This window comes from Ischnura elegans, chromosome 5 (assembly GCF_921293095.1).
Source record: "Ischnura elegans chromosome 5, ioIscEleg1.1, whole genome shotgun sequence".
Taxonomy (NCBI): Eukaryota; Metazoa; Arthropoda; class Insecta; order Odonata; family Coenagrionidae; genus Ischnura; species Ischnura elegans.
Genome location: NC_060250.1, coordinates 103325230 through 103343044, shown reverse-complemented (window position 1 = coordinate 103343044; position 17815 = coordinate 103325230). Strand labels below are relative to the sequence as shown.

General features: G+C 37.0%; 1 protein-coding gene across 1 annotated transcript in view; it reads left to right on the top strand.

The window, feature by feature from the left end:
* LOC124159351 (glucose transporter type 1) overlaps positions 1–17815 on the top strand; it is a 338182-nt gene that overhangs the window by 104512 nt on the left and 215855 nt on the right. The window contains exon 2 of the mRNA XM_046535114.1: positions 16020–16058. The gene's annotated coding sequence lies outside the window, so the exon portion shown is untranslated. The remainder of the gene's footprint in view (positions 1–16019; positions 16059–17815) is intronic.

The window sequence follows — 17815 nt, the reverse complement described above, 5'->3', positions numbered from 1 at the left end:
GGAATAGTATTAAAATTAATTTATAATTGCAATGCCTTATATTTAATTCTGAGTGCTAAAAAAAAGTTAGGGTAAAAGTTAGCATATCGAGGTCGTTGTGAAGCACGTGTTGCTCCGTTCCTCAGAATTCGCTGTGCTAGTCTTGAAGCACTTGCCTTACGAGAGATCTCCATGCCTCGCGAGTAGGGTCAACGGCTTCCAAAGACCTTTACTGACGTATCCTACCATGTTCTTGACATGACACCGGTGATTACACGGAAGCATCCCGCTGGAATGTCAGAGGTGTGATTCTTCATCATAAGACGAATTTTTCAAACCTTTTCCTCCATTTTTGCTTGAAATATTCTGCTGAGACACTGAGTGAAATTTTAGATATGCTTAAAATATGAATTCATTGCATTTAGCTTAATAATTTTGAGGGCCAGTGACCTGTGTGAAGGACAATGATACTGTGATGATAGTATCCGCGAGGGTATGCAACCCACGTTGTGCATACGAGTCAACACGTAGCCTAGGCTTCAGGATAAATGATTCTATATTATCTATCCTTAAAATTTTAGCTTGTTTTCATTTGATGCAAATAATTATTCCTCTGTCTATACTATCTACGAGGCAGCTTCCTAATAACGTCCCTACTAATTTTCTGCACGCTTTATCTCTTTGTTCCTCATTAGTGATACATTATTTCTTGTTTAGTTGCGTACATGAAACTGATGCTCGTCTCAATACCTCAATGCTTGCATTTCCTTCTTTTTATGGTCGCGTTTTCCATTATTCCTTTTGGTTATTTCCCAGTTCGTTTTGCGTGCCGGATAAATAATCAGGAGTAAGATGTAGTACGTTTAGAATTTCTTCCTCTTTCCAGCGATAGTACATACGCTATTGGTTGCATAACGCCGACATGAACTTTGCGAGAGGTATGAGAGTCATTGGACACGATTTCCTAAAGTGTTATCAAACACCTCCTCGGTTTCTTCTGTGTAGCATAGTAGTGTGAACATAGTAAATATAGTTGATTAGAAGCTAATAGTATATGTGAGGAAAAGAGAATGTGCTTGACTTGAGAAAGGCTTTGAGTTTCTCCTATTTCTGCCATTGAATAGTGAAATTTACTATTCTCAGTTCAAAGATCTATTTTGTTGATGAATTACTACAGATGGAAAATATACCGACGCCTGATGTATAAATGAATGACGTTTTATATGTGCGTAATTAATTTTTGCTTCCTAAAGTATTCCCTCCATCCGGGTAGGGAAACGTCTTCCATGCGTCATCAAGCACCTCCAGGCCAAATTCTTTAGCGTACGGTTCCTCCCAATGGCAGTAGGAATTTCAAAACTAAAAGTGTGACACTCCTGCCACTTTTAATGTCGTTATCTTTCAGGAAAAGCCGAGGGAGAGAGTCGCTCCTTACGTTTTTTTCCTATATATTTTTGAATACCGTACTGCTGAATATGCGGTGCAATTTTTTTCGCACGCGGAAGTACACCCCACGGGGGATGCAAAATATCTGAAGCCATCCAACGAAACAGATCCCGAAATGATGAGGGCAATCTGGCATTTTTCTTGCTCGGCATCTCTTGTCAAGAGGAGCGAAAGCGTAAATGTTTCTTCTCCTACTTCTCCTTCCTCCTCTCCTTCACTCTTTCCCGAGAGTTTCCTCTTCTGAGTTCCTCGCGATGGGGGGAGGGAGAGAGAGTGAATTTCCCCCATCCTCCTCCATCCCCATCCCACTCGCGTCAACTCATCCCTGCCTCGCCTTCCTCCCACTCTGCGCCCTCATCACCATCATTTCCTCATCTCTCTCTTTCCTCTTTGCCCCCATCCTCGTCGTCTCGTCCTCCATTGTCGCCGTCGTCCTCGTTCGCCTCTCTCGACCCACGCGTGTTGCGGATAACATGTTTCCTCCGCAGTACGGCGGCTGCGACACTTTTTGAGGAGCGAGGGAGAGAAATAGAGAGAGAGAGAGAGAGAAGACGTGCGTCTGGAGTGGGGGGTGTTTAAAGGAGGAGTGGGGGTTGTGAGGGGAGGGAAATGAGCACAGATCATCCCTCACACCTAAAGGCCCAAAATACTTAAGAGGTCGCATACCTCACTCACGACCGGTCTATTTTAGGTGAAGGAATACTCGCGTACAGCTTATGCCATTACCTTGAACTTTTTAGAATAAGCATGGGAGACCCTGTTCTGCATTTTCCTCTATCTCGAAGTAAAATAAAAGAAATAATGTGTTCAAAAAGGCAGGCTATCGTGATTCATAATCACTGCACTATCTTGGTCTTCGCGGTAAAACGCGTGAAAACTTTTTGAAAATATAGCTTTCAGTTTAGGAGGGAGATGAGCACAATGATAACGACATGAACAAAATATTTTGTGGGGAAAGGGATGATTAGAACTTGATAAGAATACAGTAACTAACTTATTTGGGAAAAAATGGTCACCAGTTCAAGATCGGTCGGTCGACAAAAGTTTTGAGCAAAAAGTAACAATGTAAAAGACTTTTCTTATGACATAGATAGGATCATATTTCATTGGAACCATTTACCAGCAAAAGTTTTAAAACCCTTTCTTAAATATTTTAAAGAGAATGATGGAAGAACAAGAGTATAATTTGTCCTCTTTTAATTTTTTATTACATATATATTTTGCCTCATTTTTTCTTTAATGCCGCAAAAATCGCCCACTTGTAACAAGAATTATAATAAAATTAATAATTGTTAGAAAAAATCAGAAGAAGATCTGATTTTAGGTAACCTAGAAAAATAAATCACTTCATCATGGGCCCTTATTCCTGCTATAATGGTTGCAGTTTAGCTACTTGCGATTGAGATAGAAAACATTTTAATATTTATGGCTATATTAGACATCGTCAACCGTGTTTTTCACCGATGTTCAAACTGAAATGGAAATAACGCATATCATAACATCTACATAACGCAACGTAACAATTACACGCAGTATTAATTATCATCCTATAGTTTTTAAGACTTACTTCCAATAATTTCTTGGTGCCACTCTCAGTTTAAACTTGTCAAAGAAAGAAGCTGACTACCGTTAGTTATTACCGAATAAATGGTGTAATTGAGGTCAAATCACGTTGGTCGTTGATGGTATTAAAACGTAGCAACGGTAGGCTCAAAGAGCTGAAAAAGAATAAACTTTAAATATGATTGTGCTAGAATAATGTGTAAGGATTCAATTATCCACGGTCTACAAACGCTTGCCTCAGATTTAATTAGGATGGATGTCACTTATGACGGATGAAATGTAATGATATAGGTGAAAAATATTTTTTTTCACAGTTGTAGCTACTCCCCCTTGATATGGCCGATAACTCCCAGTTAGCCGGTTTTATTTTCTTTTTTTTATACAATACTGCTGGTTCAACACTCTCGTCATCATCCTGAAATATTCATGACATGCAGAGTAGACTATTTTCAGCATTTATTTGTATTATAAAAATTCATTAATCTCAGTATTAACTAAGCGCAAAACTTTTCATTGAATATATAGATATAATAAATCGTTTCTGAAGTTTCAGCATGATCCCCGAAAATGAGCTTAAATTTTAAGCGAGTGAATCTTCTGGAATGAACACAAAATACAACCAGTTAAGCGGGAGTGATGTATCCTCTTAAGCCACTTATCTAAAGGTAAAGGTCGTCCTGCCCAAAGCCGGATGAGCATTTGCAATCCAACTCTTCATGATTTTCTCCATTAGGTGGCGAGGAAAGGTGCGTTTACATGAAATCAATCCCGAGCATTTGCGTTCAAAAAATATACGAGTCATCATAGTACTCTACATAAATTCTTCTCTGTACATTTTAATGACTGAGCATAGAATAATTAGGTGAATGAAGATTTAATGATCGTAAAAAAAAGTACGAGAGAATAATATGAACACATATTGAGATATTTTAAGGACTAAAGACGCTAAAACGGGTAGGAATTAATCCATATCATTCTACAAAGCAATCAACTTTTTTAAAAAACCGTCTATAATGCAGAAAACCCGTTTCATTGCTGATGTATATGAGGAAATTACATTCGATTCAGAAAATATACTTAATGCTTATGGAAAGTTCTTATAGAATGTAACTGATATGCTGTTGATATTACTTTGCGCGTTTAAAAAAAATACGAATCATCAAAGCACCCACTTTAAATTCTTTCGTTGGACATTTTAATACATAATAATAGAATAAATAAATAAATTGAGTTAAACCTCCTCTAAACCAGCGCTGCTTTTGGAAGAAATTAAATTTTAAGACTTCTTTTTTATAAAATGTGAAAATTTACCACTCATTCATAATTATTGTGGCAGCCACATATTACGTCATTATACTTTACAGCGCAAAAGAAGACGCAGTTTAAGTCGTTCCTGAATAAAGCTGAAAATGCATAAATTTTTTATGCTATTTAGAAACAACATTGGGTTATAATGGGTGGTTAAAAGTAGTATGCACTGTTAGAAAAAATAAACGAGAGAATAGCAGGAATACATGCATAGGAGCTGACCGTATTCGCACTCCTACCACGCACACATGCACACACGAGATCACTTAAGTGCACAGCGTACGTGTGTGTATGTTTGTGTGCGCGTTATTCCTTAAGAGCGTCCGCCGCCTTCTCCGGATTGCTCGCCGTGGCGCGAGCATTGCATTGTGCGGGCCGACGACTGGAGGAGGCGCAGCCACGCCCACCCGTGGGTGTGAGGAGGGGGGCATGAGAGGGAAGGAGCACTTGAGAGAAAAGAGGAGAGGGCTAAGGCTTGGGACGCAAGACAAGGGACCGAGGAAGAGAGAGAATTGTGTGTGAGAGTGTGTTTGTCGAGTGCATCTCGCATTCTCTCGCACCCCAACGGGGCGTCTGCACGTTGTTTATTCCCTCTATTCTTTATCGTTGATTTGGAGAGACGGCAAAATGGCAGGTTTTTCTTTTTTTCCTCTTCTTTCATTTCGGAAGCGGATTTTGAGCACGCTGAGATGGTTTTATTCGACTATATACGGCTTGAAATCTCTATTGATTCTCAACGGGGAGTAAGAAGAAGTACCCTTTTCCTTTTTTTTTACTGTGTTGAAGCAGGAAAATAGTAGTCAAAGTACTCTCTCGGGTTTTATTTTGGCGTGACTTCCAAGTAGTTGGATTCGCAACTCATGGCCATTTTCCAGCGGCGAGTCGTTAATTTACCGCCTAGTTTACGACTTGGGTTCCAGATCATAATCACGTCATTATTTACCATTAGTTATTTATTAGTTAATAAATGATTTACCTGTGGATAATTACCCAGTTTTTTCTATATAGAAATGAAAAATGAGTTCCTATTTTAAACCTAATTTATATTAAGTGGAAATATCGAATGCAATTAATACCTAATTATTGAACTATCTCTTTCAAATTCTTAGCCTCTCAAAATATTGCTCTTTCCGCATTTCCTAACATCAACATATAGTTCCTCATCATTTAGTCATTACATTGTTCACCTGCGCCAATGATGGTCGACAAGTCGGCTATTATAACGATAGTGTCCTCTTGAGGCCATTGTTCTGATTATTAGCAACACAGGATCAATAACATTCTATAAGGACTTTCCATAAGACTTAGGTAAATTTTATGAAGCTAACCTAATCTCTTCCTCATTTCCATTAGCAATGAAACTTTTTTGCTGAACAATCGACAGTTTTTAAAATTTGGTCGCTTTGCCGTATGGTATAGATTATTTATTACCCGTTAAAGCGTCTGTTGTCTCTAATCTATCTCAATATGTATTCAATTTATTCTCTTGTGTCTTTTATGCTATCAGTTTCTACTACATTTAAGCTTCATTAACCTAATTATTTTATATTTACCAAAATATCCCACGGAAGAATTTACAGAGATGATACGTATTTTTTTAACACACTTGCTCGGTATTAGTTTCATATAAACGCCACTTTATCTACAGCACCTAAGTGTGAAAGTCAGAAGGAGGAGGGTTGCAAAAGCTCATCTAGCTTTTGGTAGAGGGAGCACTACTTTTAGATAAGTTCCTTAAACTGTGGTATGTATCGATTAAAAAGTTTTTGTTGTTTTCCAGAGTATAGAATCGTTACCTGTTTGGCTTGTCTTATTTTCAAAAGCGCTTGTTTTTCATTCCTTTTATGCCTCTCCTGGATTGCAAAAAATAATAAAGAGGGTATCCTGAAATATCATCGGAAGAGAAAGGCGAACTGGATTATAATGTGTTTCTATCAGAATCAAGGTGAATTAATGTGGTAAAGAAAGGAATTGGATACCATTGTATTCATAAAATCAAGGCATTGCATCAAAAAAGAAATGATATTCTTTATCCTATCAAGTTTTTAATTAGATACATTCCTTCATTTTAGACTCAATGTTTTTTATCAGCCATGAGTTCAATTGCACATGCGTGGTAGGTACAGACTTATGATTTAACAGGATTAATTTAGAGCTCTCAGTGTGAAACGTTCGCATATTAGGGAATTCTTAACAGCTTGAAGCCTACGAATGAACGTGAGAAGGACTAAGGCACTGCTCCAAAAGAGATTTTTTTCTGTAGGCTGCCTCTAAATTTTTTTATTGGTCGTGCGAGAGTGTGAGAAATGAAGAATTGAATGCATGCTTTCATAACTAATAAAAAGTTTGGCTTCAATCGCCAGCACGTGCAAGCAGGATTTAGAGTGAAAAGAATATTTTATCCCTGTTTAGCTCCGGCAATTCGCCCGCACCTACTGTAAAAATTTCTGGTTTAAATGAAAATGGTAAAGCACATTTGAGGGTGCTATTAAAACTCATGTGTGTTTTTCTGTTTAATGATTATTACTGCTGGTATGGTCTACTAAAATTGAGCGTGGGTCTCCATAGTGGTACCAGATTTGCATTTGTCGTTCAGGAATAATTTCTGCTCGTCAGCTGCTGGCTATTATCTGGGAACCCTAGGTAAAAACATCGAATGGGACTCATGAGGTTTTCTTTTAGTGTGCTCCCCAGCTGCTGGTCACTGAAATAACCATTCTTTATTAATATGATGTGCACTATAGTGCAAATATATTATTTTATAATAATGGCTGATCATTTGTTTTTATTGAAATCTAAGTTAATTGGCTGCTTGAATTGTGTAATTACAGAATATTATTGACTGCTATTTGTCAAAAAGGATGAAGTATTGGGTTAGATATTTAAAGTGGTAATCAGCTCAAGTTAAGTAGTACTTCGTACCCAACACGGTACATCAAAAGTTATATTTTTTGTAATAATGTAAAAACTTGCTGTTATAAATAATTGGCCGTGCTGTGGTCGGCTCGAGAAATAAGAGAAATATTTATTGCTCGAGAGGTTCCAAAGTGGAGATCAAGCCAAGACGTCGAGTTTTCCCGAAAACAATTGCTTCTCAACTTTTCCGTCAGTGGTGATAACGGGAGATCCGAAACTTTCCAAATAGCGATCCCGGTGCCCGAACTTTAGATTAACCCATGATGGGTTTTCTTAAGACCCTTAGCTTGCGTTCCTCGATCTGGGTCGCGGGTTCAACGTCCAATTGCGCGCAGATGCGGCCCCCGTGCGGCGGCGGCGTCGGCTGATTCCGTTTGCATTATCGACTGTTTCTGCGGGGTGCACCGAGTCCATGTCCCGCTAATTGCCGCGAAAGAACGCAGGTCACTCACGACGAATCAGTCCCAGGAAGAGCATACGTAGCGGCACAGCAAATTAGCCGACGGTATACCTCCGGGATTTGAGTTCAGCCTGAGCTTATGTCGCAGAGGAGACTCATATCTGATTGATCGGGGATCATAACTCCGCGTTGGTAGGTTGCAGTTAAGCACTCGTCCGCGAAAGAATGATTGAAACGTGAATATATATAATGAAAAAATTGTTATTTCCTCACTTAAATATGTAACTCCGCTACCGATCTTGGGTACGACACTCAGGGTCATTTTCAAAGCACCTTAAAAAGTCGAAACTATGGTTGGTAGTAGAGTTATGTATTCAAGAATCGAAAAAACAATTTTTTGTTTATATTTCATAATGAATCTATCGCATTTCCTCCACATCAAGCCTGAAACGACTAAAAACCAATGATTGAAACGCTAATTTACCCATATTCAATGTGACTGAGGGAGATAATTGGGGGAATGAGAGTTCATCTTCATATTCACTTACACAGCTTTGAGTCAATGTTTGCATATGACCAACATTATGAGTAGTAAACTTTATACTTGAAATTTTCAAGTACGGCTAATACCAATAGTTCCTATTTAAATATAATCAAAATGGAAAAAAAATCAGTTAAATCCTTTACTTTTGTCGCTTTTAATTATTAATCGAGCACACAATCATTTCTATAAGAAACTTTTTCAATCATTTCTTTCATGGGAAAAGCCTAAATAAATGTTGCGAAAGCCGTTCACAAATACTCAGAAAAATATTGCAAAAGTGAACGCTCTGATTCGTATCTCATCTTTGCTCAGAGGTAATTAGAGAAATTACAGCAACGGAAATGAGAGAGACACCATAAATTGGGAGATTTTTAGGATCTGTGGAAAGGAAATGAAAAAATGTTAGAGAAATTATCGAAGCAGTTTCTTAAAAATTATGCCTTAAGAGGATAAAAGTCTAAGCTCTCTATTTGGTATCGAAGTTAACTATGCAGCGAAACAGGATTATTTGTCTTCGATTAATCTAAAAATACAATATTAGTTTTCCGTGTTATAATTAACGAAAACGCTGACTATCAAACGGAATGACGACTGCCAATGATGGAACAAAGACATATTCTGAATCAAAATTTGACGTAGCTTTGAACGATAGAAGACATTGTGAGATGAGAAAAGGGAGGGAAGGCTATTAATGATATGTCGATCCGTGATCCGTGGAACCATGTTCCCTGGGAATATGAAGTCGTATATATCGACTAAATATAAAGTTTTCCGTAAAGTCAAAATATAAAATTTGCAGTATATAGTTCCAAAGACAGCATAACTTTTCTGTTGAGAAGTAGATGGACTGTTTTCAGATACAATGTGACTCTCATTCATGAAAACATTGAAAATTGATTCCTCATTTAGTCCATTTAACAACGTTGATATCAATTACTCTTTACATATAACCCTAAGATGTTCGAGGTACCGATACATCGACCACCTATTTAATTCCATGCAGCAATGTTTCGGTACAATATTTTGATTTAGTTTCTCTATTATAGCAGAGATATGTAAATGATTATCCCTCTTCATTAAATGGTATTTCTTCCATAGTATTTAGTTTTTTTTACGTAGGACACCAAATTTAAGAATGCCAGATGCGTTCTTGAATGTGGCATGAGCTTTCTGGAAGTGAAAACGGATATTCCTTCGAGAGCGAAAGGGTGAAGCATGCTAAGGTTTTTTAAAGAATGCTTTTGGGGACAAATTTGGTACCATTGTCTAGAATTCAATATCTGAAATTTATTGCTATATATACCCATCCAGTCATATGTTTTGAATCTATTACATTATGTTATTTTATGAAATAACTTGTCATGAATATCTACTTATTAAAATCCATTAGGTTGAATTCAAAAATTAGATTATCTGTAGAATAACATGGCTCAGAAAAAGGTATGAAAATTACAACTGAGCGATTTAATTATTTTTTAACGTTTCAGATTGATATATTGAAAAATCAGAAGAATTTAATCCGCGCAATAAAGAAATGAACATGAAACTTTTGTGACCTCATTTTTAATGATGCTGTTTTATTGGGTTTGACAGTCCCTTCACATTTCGATTCTGAAATATATTAAATTTTATTAGGTCATGGTTGCATAAACATTTGCGACTAGGTATTCCTGATTTTTTTCTTTTTCTTTTCAAACTGCTGCCTTCATGACAACTTATTTTAATGCTAAAATTTCTGTTTGCGGAAGCTTATTTTTTATCCGGAAATCATCAATTCTGGTTCGTTTACTGACTTTCAATTGGAAGTCGGTGCTTGGGGTCTGAGTCTACATCTGGCTAAGATTATTTGAATCCAGTGTGCAATATAGGGTTGTTTTTAGGGTAGTTTTAGAGTAGGGTAGGGTGTTTCACCACCTAGATTTGCGTTAACTCGAAGGATTTGTTCATTCAATAATAATCACCTATTTATATGAAATGACAAGTCTTTGAGTCCCTAAGTCATCGTACCAGTAAATAGCTGGACTCATATTATATTTATCTGAATATTTTCTTAAGTATCGGGATTATTCCAAAATATTAATCGATAACTTTTCGAAAAAATCTTCACTGATGCCACCACGAGCATGCGCCGCAAGACAAAATGTATCAAAAGTTAATCTATTTCTGTCAATTATAAAAATTTATAATTATAAGTTTTAGTAGTGTCTAATTTCGTTGCGCCCATTGTAGCTATTTGCCCTCAGCTCTGATATGCCCATATTGCTTCTCTAAACATACCAGAATTATTCATAAATTTATCCATACTTTTAATTAATTTGATACCCCAAATTTTATCATTGTCCATAAAATAGCTTTATAGGCTATAATTAATCGTAACAGCTGCTCCACGAATACAATATTTCATGCCAATAATCGTTTCATGAGATTTGTACTAGAAAAAGTTACTCGTCAATAATTTTTCGCTCAAATCTCTGCTTGCTAAGTTACACTTATCGCTGATAAAAAGATTAGATACATTATTTTTATCGTTCTTTCAAATTAATAATTTGAGATTCTCCGCATATGTTCACACTGACTGATCTCTTTTCTTTCATCTAAGTAGCAAAAGCTAATTTATCCGCCTTTTCTCCGAGCTTCGCCTCATTTACATGGCAAATGGGAAAGGAGGAGAGTTCCAGATAAGTTATTGAGCAACTTGACGATTTATTTGGCTGGTGATTGTCCATGAGAGGGGAAAAAGCGTTCTCTGACGCTTAAAGTGGAATGAAGACACATTTTTATCGGTCTCCATTTTTTCCTCTGACCGAGAGAAGAGAGAGAAAAAAGCGTGCGAGATGGGTGTGCGATGACGGGGAAGTATTATAAGCATCGATCGGTCATGAATGCGCACGGATATGATTGGGGGCGTGTGTGTGTGTGCAGGGTTGGGGTGACATCTCCTGAGAGAGATGGGAATTAAAAATGGTTTCGAGGGCCCTCAGTCACGAATTCGAGCCCGAAAACCTCGCGTTCAATTTCCGGCGCGCGTCTCTTGAGGAAACGTGACGTCAGAGGCGCGGACACATTTCGCGGGGCATGTCGTTATAAAACTTTTTATGTCCTGTGTGCGAGAGTAACCCCTCTCTGTGTTTGATGAATCCCTTCTATCCCCCTAGGGAATCCGCGGCTACCGTACAAAGCGAGTGATGATTATAACAACAATGAAATTCATGGAATGTATAAGTGTAGCAGTGTGTATTGGCCACATTTTAGTTTACGACAAAGCATATCTAACGTGTTCCTTGGCCACATCTTTTCCAAGCGTAATTCTTCACTCTCTGGATTTAATGTTTCGCTATAATGCTAGTGTTCTTTTTATTTTGTTTGTATAAAATAAGCCTCGAACTTCACCTGGCGGAAGTGTTTAAGATGATTGATAGCCATATTTGTGCCTGAAGATGGCACAAATTATTTACGGCAATGGTATATTTATATTAATTCCTTAAGAGAAAGCAGATATGTATCGTTCAATTCAGTAAATGTTCACTTACCACGTGAGATATAAAAACTATCACGATGTTGGTTTACGGTATATATCATCGTCATTATAATTATAGCACGGGATTAGTTCGTAAGGAAAGGAAGACCTTTCCTTAGTATAAGTGACTCTCTCCTACTTATTTCCAACGACAAGGATATTTTTTTATTCACTTACTCATTATTTTTCATTGTATTTTTATTATAATTTTGTATTAGATTTTTATTCACTTACATTATTACAGTTTGCAAATCATCAGCAAGCCACTTATTAAGTAAATGCCTTTTTTATAAAATTAACTTTAGAGCCATTGGAAAATTGCCTTCTCACCATCTCCCATTTTTTTACTGCATCCTAAAATACGCCTGGATGTTATGAAATTTGACAAATACATTGTCCTATTGAATATCGGGCGAATGAATTACAGACCGGTATCTTCCTCATGTGAATGACTATTATAAATATAATTTTCGCGTTATTGGGAGTTCAATGGAAGACTATTGAGAACATAAATGAAGTGCATTAATATTTTTCTGAGTCCAAAATTTTGGATGTTATGTTCACATTTTGAAACATCTCTTCTTCTTAATGGAAGGATGTCGACTCGCTATTGAGTTGATCGAAATAACACGGAAACTTTGAAACCGTTACCATGGAGATTCATTTTAGATTAAATTCATTCTCTATCTTTCCACTCAGAGGCCAGCACTCGTGATGGATAGGCGTCATTTAACAGCGAAGCATATGGCAGACAATAACATGGTTCCCACACTACCCCGCACCACTTCTTGTCGGTGAAGATTTCACGTGGGAAATCGAGGGATAGGTTGAAACACTGGAAGTATCTCACTGGTAACGGAAGCTTTTTCTGTAAAATATAATGCCATTTTTGTAAAATAAATTGCCTTTTTTCCAGCAGGATCAATTGCTTGAAATGTTGTGTTCCACCTCCCTCATGTTACTATTTTTATTAATTTCATTGTGCCCTCAGCATACGCTGAGGAACTCTTGCTGCGCTGCTTGCTTGCTACGACATAAAAATGCCTGTTTCTTCAGTTTTTTGTTACTTATAAGTATTTATGCATGCATATATTACTTATGTTAATAAACCTATGTATTTACCTTTTAGCATATTATGAAGTTAAATTATCTTTCAACCCATTCCAGTCAAATAGAACTTTCTTTATACTTGCTGATATTTGAAATGGCATCAATATTTCTCAATATTAGCTCTTACCTTTTGATAAGTTGGTGATGGTGAAATGTAAATATAACTCTCCTCATTGATATGAAGAATACAATTATTATCAGGATATTTTGGGGTAAAGTTATCTATAACGGTTGAAAAACTGTGTCGATCTTTGAAATTTTTTAGAGTTATTTTGGCTCTCATTGGACATTTTACTTGATTTTTCTCCTTAAATTGGTCAGGAGGAAATTTTTCATTAGTTCAAAATTTACAGTTTGCGATAAGTAAAACAGGCTATCTGGGTCTAACAGTGCCCGTCTCACACGCTTTCTTTTCTCTCTTCTCTTTTTAAAGTAATGTTCACATGAATGGTGAATGCTTAAGAACGTCACCTGCGTCATCTGGTACCTTGACGAAGAGTTCTTTCACACGTGAGCTTGCTCTCCAGGTGACGAAGGCCACTTTCTACCCGCCTTCTCCTCTTACGCCACGAGCGTCCTCTCCACTGACCGCTTCGAGGTCCTGAAAGTCTCCAACCTTGCCCACGTGGACAGCTGGCGCTTCGTGGTCACGCCAAGTAATTAGACCCTCTCTCCATCCTTTGCCGTCGTCTTAGCTGGACGTGATGGATGTTAAACACTTATAGGAGTTTCTAGTCTCCCTGAGAAACAAGAAATGAACTTCCACTTATTATTCTTTTTTCAGAAATTTAGAGCTTTCTTTTTCAATGAATGTGTGAGAATGCTGACTTACTCGCTAGGCGCTTCAACCATAAGTTCGGTCTAATAACCCTATTTACTCTGTAAAAAAAGGGGAGTGTATCTTACTTTCAATTATAGGCATTTCCCGACCAAATAGAACTCAAGGTGTACTGAGACTCGTGCGGATGTTCTTAGGAGAAATATTTTTAGAGCTTTATATGGAAAGTCGGAGATGAAGTCATCTAACTCATTAAGTAAAATCTTATTTTTTCTCACAGTTCGAGCGACTCGACATTTTGTTTCTCGAAGTTTCTTATTTGGTTTCCACCGTTCCAATGTCGCGTGTTATTGTTTTTCTGGTGTACTGAATGATGCGATGAGTTATATAAGTATTGTGACAGCGGAAATGGAAAACGTGGCACCGAATAACTTTATATTAGTTCCATAAAAAAGGCAAATATATTGTTTAATTCAGTAAATGTTCGCTCACTGCATGAGATGCAAAAATTCTCACGATGTTGGTTTACGGTGTATCATTGTCATAATAATTATGGCACGGCTTTAGTTCGTAAGGAAAAAAATTCCCGTGGGCAAGTGAGGGAATACAGTTTTGGTTTTTTGAGGATTGAGGGGGTGAATGTTTGGTAATAAGGGTGGAGGGCATGGGTTTTGAAGGTCAGGAGGGTAGAGATTACGATCAGAAATATTTTGTAGCGGGGAAGATCCGAAGTGGATCAGTTGTAAGGAAATCTGAAGTGACTTAGCATAAATACTCCTTGAGAACACACTGGATCATATAATATCCCACTTTTTTTAGTTCCCATAAGCAAACTTCCGTCGTTTGAAATATGCCTGGTAATGGATTTGAGGCGTTGAACCATCGATCTTATATTGAACGTGAATTTTAAATATATTACTGTTTAAAAGAATTGTTTTTAGATTAAGTACCCCAGAGTGGTTTATAATAATGTGTATGAAACTTAGGCTTGTTTAATTTGACGAATAGGACCTCATTTTCATTATAATGTGCCGATTCCCATAGTTGGGACGCCCTGTGTGGTAGGAGCTAAAAACTGAATCCAACGCTGGAAAAAGAGGTGGACTTGGACTAAATATCACCTGATCCCAGGGATCCTTTCATTCATGGAAAGAACATGGGTATAAAAAGGAGAAGTAATCCATCATCGCCGCATAAAATTGCCATTATTTCTCGATTTCCTATCCGCTCTGAGCCGCTTGAATATATTTTAGGTATTGTTTCGGTGACTGGGCCCATTATTGCCTGCAGAAAATTTCTCTCCCTCCTAATCTGACACTTGATCAAATTAATGAGGATATTATTTCTACAGATACTAATGTATCACGTGCTCTGCATGCAAATACGCCATCACTCGCTATGGGCTTTGGTCTAACTTACCATATAGGCGATATTTTATCAAAGTACGATTGAAGCACATTTAAATTCCATTATTTTAGCCACGTGTGAAATAATAGATTAATTTAGATAAGTTACTGGATAAATTGATTCACATAATTCTTTCAGCTCTCGGAGATTAATTGAAACATAAAAAAATAGCATTTGTTCAAGCAATTAGTAAAAAAAACTAAATTTAGGTCTAAAAAAACTATTATCTGTTTTCCCTCTTTAACGATCTCATTTTTTGTTTTATTTTAAAAATTTCGGATATGATAGCCATCGGACAATATCGAGGCATCAAACTTATACCTTTTAGTTCTATTTTATTTTTAATCCACTTTTGCCGTACTAAATCTGTGTAAATTATGCAATTAATGTAAGAGTAATTACATCATTTAAGCCATTTAACTCGCGACACATGTTCATCTTACATTGCATTATTTTTTATAATTATATAATTGTATTAATAATTATATTAATTGATAAACGTATTAATGAAAATTGTATTATTAATTATAATGGCACCAGTTGTTTCTTAATTTGTTATTTCAACATTATTTTTACGGTGTTCTAATCCCTGTCTCTATTGTTTGAGCCAACGCCTAGTAATTAAAAACATCTATCTCTTCCGGTATCTTACCTCACAAATATTCATTCTCAAACTTTTTATTGAATTAACAGAAGAACTATTTGACTTACTGACATATGCTCAAAATATACAAATTCGGATTGAATGATGCAGCCTATTTTCCCCTTGTATAGCAACTCAATTACGCAACTCTATAAAAGGTAATTATTGCTCAAACCGTGCAGTTTACGGCCTTTTTGCGAGGCACAACTAGAAAATTTATATCGCCTGTATTGCCTTTTGAAAATAGCAATGCGTTTGCAAATCGAAGAATTTTCATTTTGTTATTTGGTGATGAATTTTACGCATGCTTTTTTAAGCGTACTTTTCCTACGCGTTACGCAAGTATTTTTATTCTTCTATAGATTATTTATGAAGTGAAAACTAAAATTTGTTGGTTTCTTTTTACAGGTTACACGAAGAATGACTTTCGGGAAGTGAACTGCATAGGTGAGTTAATTTATTATTCTTCTTTTTGTCTTAATGCTTAAGAATTTTAAGCATGTTATCCCTCCAATGTCAACTTTTTGGTTTATAATGGCTATTTTTGGTTAGATAGTTATCAATCACATAGATAATCTAATTCTGTATTGCCAATGCTATACTTTTTTACGGTTCATCAAATGTCGTCTGTTGATGGGGCATATTTTAACATTCCCATTGCTCCCAGTTTTACACGCAATAGGATTTAAAATTTGCTTTTTAAAATACCTGAAAGCCTTCTTAAGGTGTTGGAGTAAGTGCAACCCTCATCGTGAATAAATATGTTTCAAAATGAAATTTGCATGCTGTAGTTAATCCTCTAAAAATTCAACCTGACTAGGTAAAAGGTTATTTCTTTCCAATGACTAATAGATTCGGTTTGTTGACAGCCGATGCAGAATAAAGACGTAACAAAAGTGTACTGATACTAGGATAGTTTGGGATCACATAACCCCTATATTAAGAGATATTAATAGATTTGTTAAATAGTAAAGTGGCCTGAAATCTAAGAATTAATTGTTATCTCTTACATTTTAATACATTAGCACAGTATGGCACGATAGTTAAGTAAAACTATAAAATTTTAAGAGATTCAATAAATCGTAAACTTTAGCTTCCCTCTGAATCCTCCATGGAAAAAATCAAGCGAGACTCTAAATAAAATAATATTTATTGCTCTTCCTAGTGATTGGTTTACACCTTAAACCTCAACATGACAAAATAAAAACAAAATGATTGGTCCGACCACTTAAATCGCGCGCAACTGATCCAGCTTCAGTCCTTATCAGTCCTGATTGTATGTGTCCAAGTGCCTATGTGCTAGCTTCCGGGGTTTCAAATATTAACCTAGTACTCGGTATTTGAGTGGTCATGTGTGGCACATTGGTTCGAATGGGTTTTCAAAGTTCCTTTGTCGCAGTTGTGCTTTGGTATATCCGAGGTACTGCCACATGGTCTGTATTTATAGACTTGGCCCCTTTAGCCTTTTTTATTCCGAAAATCTAGAGTATGCTCAGCAGATATCGCTTCATTTCCTATAAGGAAATCATAGAAGCTATATATCATTTAATATATACACGGCTCCCGAAATCATTTAATTCTTAGGGCTGAAATGTTATTAATTCAATCAGAAAAGTGTATCACCCTTGAAGGAGACTATGTCGAAAAATAAAACAATGAAAAATATTAGAAACATTGCTTTCATTGATAGGCTCCTTCATTATCATGCTACCCTCGTAACACTTCAAAAAAAAAAGACTCAATTGGCTATGGGTAACGGTCTGACTCCGAATACCACGGGAATGGCAAAACATTCCAGAAGTGCGGTCCAACCACTTCGTAAGCGCGCAATAATCGAGTTAATCAATTGTCTACATTTTTTGGCTAAACTTGTGCCAATATTTTATGCGCAGAGTCCTCCGATACCACTCGATAATCGAGCAATGGTGTGTGACATAAGGACCCTCTCCTATTCTCCGCTGCACGGAGAGCACGTACTCCACCCTCCCTTGTGCGGTCCTGTCGTCACTCATTTGCGCCCGACCACTTCCCGACTCTCCTATCCTACCCCCCCCCCTCTGCCACTCGTGCTTAAGAGCGTAATATATATGCATGTGGCACAAATGGCCACGATCACCTGTGTGCTGGTGCAGTGACAGTTTTTTTTATTTACTCCACCGCCTCTTGTGTTCCGTTCCCCGATGCACCGGCAAAAGCGTCCCGGG